This window comes from Lontra canadensis, unplaced genomic scaffold, assembly GCF_010015895.1.
Source record: "Lontra canadensis isolate GAN:19392208 unplaced genomic scaffold, GSC_riverotter_1.0 scaffold80, whole genome shotgun sequence".
NCBI classification, from domain to species: domain Eukaryota; kingdom Metazoa; phylum Chordata; class Mammalia; order Carnivora; family Mustelidae; genus Lontra; species Lontra canadensis.
In genome coordinates, this window is record NW_022631074.1 from 1,430,564 (window position 1) to 1,435,129 (window position 4,566).

Consider the following 4,566-nt stretch of genomic DNA (forward strand, 5'->3'; position numbering starts at 1 on the left):
TTTTTATTAATAGAAAAAATGTGTTTACTTAGAAGCATTCAAAATGTTAACAAAACAGCTGCAACTTTTTTTTGCAGACTGTGATTCGGGTAACAGAACAACAATTATTTTGCATAAGCCGCATCAGAGACAAGTGAAGGTGGAAAAGCTGCCATCCCCACATCTGACTAATTTCTGCTGTGCACCAACAAGAACTTGCTTTACGTTTCCATGCCAGTGCACCACCCCGCACTGTCCCAGGCAAGCTGAGTGGTGACTGAAAACCCCCCAGGACAAGGCTCTCTAAAGACACATTCCATAGTGTGTTAACTATACAGAAAAGACACTATATGGCTTAAAACAAATCTTACACAGCTTACATTTCTTTTCTTTAAGAGGAGTGAGTTGTGCGCAGTGGGGTTGAATGTTTTATAGACAAGAGAACAAAAACTGCCCTAAAGCCAACCTATTCATCGTTTTTGTCTTCATCTTCCTTCTTCATCCTCTTCATCATCCTTGTCTTCACCCTCTTGCTTCCTTTTTCTGCCTTTTTTATTTTTCAGCCTTGACAACTGCCTTCTATGCCACATCAGGCTTTCCTTCAGCTCGGCCTGCAGCAATATCCTATTTTCCCTTCGGCCTCGCAGCCTTCATTTCGTGCTGCTGCCTGTCATAGGCACATGGTACTGCATGTCTTTCCGGTTTCTTTGCAACATCGCCAATGGATAGGCGGGGATGTTCCCCTTGGATTTGGGGGCGATTCTCAGAAGAAAACAAGAAAAAACCCAAAGGCGGCCTCCTGGGTGCAGTGGGATTCTTGAACTTCTTTCTTGTACCCCTTCAGGAGGAATATAGGTTTTCATTTCTGTTCCAGAATGGGCCTTGTCTGCCTTTGTCATGTCTTCAAGTTTTCCTCTCTCTTCAGCAGACGTGGTCTTCCACCCCTCGGAGCATTCCTTAGAACACTCAGAGAGGTTCACTGAAGCATCTGGGTGCTTCTTGTGCTCCTCTCAGCAAGTTTGCACAAACAGTGCATATGGTGACATTTTGCCACTTGGCTTCTTAGCATTTCCATTGCCCAAGTTTAATTATTTTCCTCAGTGAGGCACAGAGTCGCCCAGTGCACGTCCTGCTCGCACTTGCCAGGCACAGTCTCTATGGAGCTCAGTGTACTGTGCAGACTGAGAGCAGGAGCCAGACACAGCCTCAAAACATTTTATTATTTTTTAAAATTATTTATTTATTTTTAAGATTCTGTTTATTTGAGAGAGAGACAGAGTGAGCAAGAGATAGAATACAAGCAGGGAGAGTGGCATAGGGAGGAGAAGCAGACTCCTCACTGAACTGGGAGCCCAAGGAGGGGCAGGGTCCAGGACCCCAGGGTCGTGACCTGAGCTGAATACAGATGCCCAACTGACTGAGCCATCCAGGCATCCCCAGAACATTTTATTTTAAAGGAACAGAAACATAATCCACAGTTGTTATGATTTTATGAGAGCCAAGAAGTCAGATCTTTAGAAGTAAGGGGTTGTAATTGCTTTTATTAAATAAAGGCTACATTTTTATCATGTAAATATTTATTTTGAGGCTATTTCATTAAGGTAGTAAATAAAATTTGTAGTCAACTGAATGCTTTTTAAAATATATATTATTACTTTCATTATAAATGGGCTTAATGGCAGAGTTTCTAGTATCTATGTATTCTGTGTAGTTACTTATTGCTGCATAGTAAGGTATCCCAAAATACTGACTTTCTTACGCAGTTTCTGAGGGTCAGTGGTCTGGGAGCAGGTTTGCTGGCTGGTTTTGGCTCAGGGACTCACACGATTGCACATGCTCTAGTCACCTCGAGGCTCAAGTGGTGCTTCCAAGCTTATTCATATGGTTGACGAGAGGCTTCAGTTGGTCATAGGCCTAAGATCCTCACTGGTGTTTGGCTGGAAGCTTCAATTCCTGATCATGAAGACTTTGCTCAGGACTGCCTACAAATGTAGCAGCTCACTTCTCCCAGAGCTAAGAGAGGAAGAATGAATGAGTATGTGTGAGACAGGAGCCATTGTCTTTATAAGTTAATATAGGAAATGACACACTTTCACCGAGCTATATGCTACTAGTCACACAGCACAACTCTGGTACAGTCTGGATGTTTCCATGAAGATGTGAATACTAGACAGTGGGAATCACTTGGAGGCATTTTGGGGCCTGCTTAGCATGTTCTGTTTCTTTTTATGTTTACTTCTTAGAAACATAAAGTCAGCTTTTGTGATTTTTCAGAGAAGGTTTAATAGTTTGATAACATATACTTCCTTTATTTTTTAAAGTCTTTTATCATCGCATTACATTTTTATATTGTGCTATATATACATACCTATATATGTGTGTGTGTGTATATATATAGAGAGAGAGAGACAGATGTAATTTTATGTAGCTTTATAGCGTCTTACTTAAACCAGAAAATATATTTGGCAGTTAGTTTCTATGGTTGAACTATGCATTGGAAATCCATGGCACTGTTGAAAACTAAGTTGCCAAGTTATAATTTACTAAAATTTTATTTCCTTATTTTTTTGCTAGCTGAATACTTACTAACCATCATATGATACTTCCTCAGAATGAATTTGCTTCATGATTATCTAACTCTATGCAAGTTTTAACTGCATTCCAATCAGCCCCATATATACTCTCAAGCATATATATTTAGACACTTTGGCATTTCAATTATTTCTAAAACAGTACCTTACCTTGAATGCTCTTCTGTATAAATGAACTTTTTTTTGAGAGTAAGATATTATACTAAGCACTTGAGGAATACAAAGATGATCATTATAATGCCTGTCCACAAGAAACTTTTAACTTCTTAGGGAAAAACAAATTCATGGGAAGATTCTATTATTTGGTTGAAGAAACATACATCATAAAGGAAGTAAGTGCAAAGAAAGTGCTTTGTGAGTTCAAGGAAGAAGTTTTTCAAATGGCCTTTGGCAAGGAGAGGAAAAAATTATGCATACAAGCTGCTTTGAGCTAGGTCTTACAGGATGATTAAGGTTTCCAAAGGAATGAACGAAAATGGAATTTCCCAGGTGGAGAGTGTAGACCCAGAAGGAGTAGGAAGGTCTAGAGCATATTTGGGGAATACACAATTATCTTGCTTGACTGAAACTTACCAAGTAGATATGATATGATTACAAAGGGATCTCTGAGGGGTGTCCAGGAGCTCAGTTGGTTAAGCATCTGCCTTTGGCTCAGGTCATGATCTCAGGGTCCTGGAATGAGCCTGGCATTGGGCTCCCTGCTCAGCAGAGATTCTGCTTCTCCCTCTCTCTCTTCCCCTCCCCTCCCTGGTGTTTGCTTTCTCTCAAATAAATAAATAAAATCTTAAACACACACACACACACACACACACACACACACACACAAAACAAAGGCATTTCTGAGAGTATTGGGAATGATTTTAAACACTAGTTTGAGAGGTTAATTCTTAATTTGGGAGGAACAGAGATAAATTTCAATCAAGAAAGGCAGGAGCAGAGATGTGCTTAGATTAATCTAGGAGCGAGTACCTGAATGGATTACAATAGGGAAAGATGGGTGAAAATTCCTTAGGCAAAAAAAGAAGTCCAGAAGGATATAAAGTAACTGTCAGTAGACCAGATTTTCTCCTATGCTATAAGCATATTACAATGAGGGCCTAACTTCTGGGAAGAAGGAAGCTGAAGTGAGAAATATATGAAGACACTAATTACATGAATAAATGTATTTTTAATATGCAAAGAAAAGTAAATATATACATATATATTTTTTCCAAATATGACCAAACAATTGGGACAATTGGAAAAGAGGGAACTAAGGAGAGAACCTGGCTTATAATATGTAATTATGAAGTTGAATTTTAGTCCAACAGATGCAGAATTTGATATATTTGCACATTTTAAACACAAATAAACACCTGTTAATCTGTATTTCAAGAAAAACTTGGAACTAGAACCAAAGACTACAGTTTTGAACAGAGGTAAAATTAGGGTAAGTACTGGGTCACCTGAGTGTCTCAGTGGGTTAAGGCTCTGCCTTCAGCTCAGGTCATGATCTCAGGGTCCTGGGATGGAGCCCCACACAGGGTTCTCTGCTTAGCAGGGAGCCTGCTTCCCCCTCTATCTCTGCCGGCTTCTCTGCTTACTTGTGATCTCTCTCTCTGTCAAATAAATAAGAAAATCTTCAAAAAAATTAGGGTAAGTAGTAATATAAATAGGTAAGACACTTGAGTGGAAAGGCAATATAGTGTGAGGAGGTAAGTTTAATGACTTATCATGAGGATGGGACAACAAATGAGATCCACCAAATTGTGAGATGGAGCATCAAAGAAATATATATTTTTTTAAATGATATACCTAAAATTTAAAGCATTTGAAGGAGCAGGCAATTAGCAACTTGTGATGCTACAGAGAATTTTTGAAGGTGGACAAATTAAAAAAGAAAGACATTACATCTAATTATCTGAAAGCACTTTGTAAAGAAATAATGAAAGAAAATGAATATGTACATGTTCTCACTGTAGTCATTGCTTTGCATTGTGTGTGTGTGTTTATTTGT

The 4,566-nt window shown here is 39.0% G+C and overlaps 1 pseudogene; it reads right to left on the reverse strand.

Moving 5' to 3' along the window:
* Positions 1–445: 445 nt before the first annotated feature.
* LOC116882042 lies at positions 446–1,067 on the reverse strand (annotated as a pseudogene).
* Between the last annotated feature and the right edge of the window lie 3,499 nt (positions 1,068–4,566).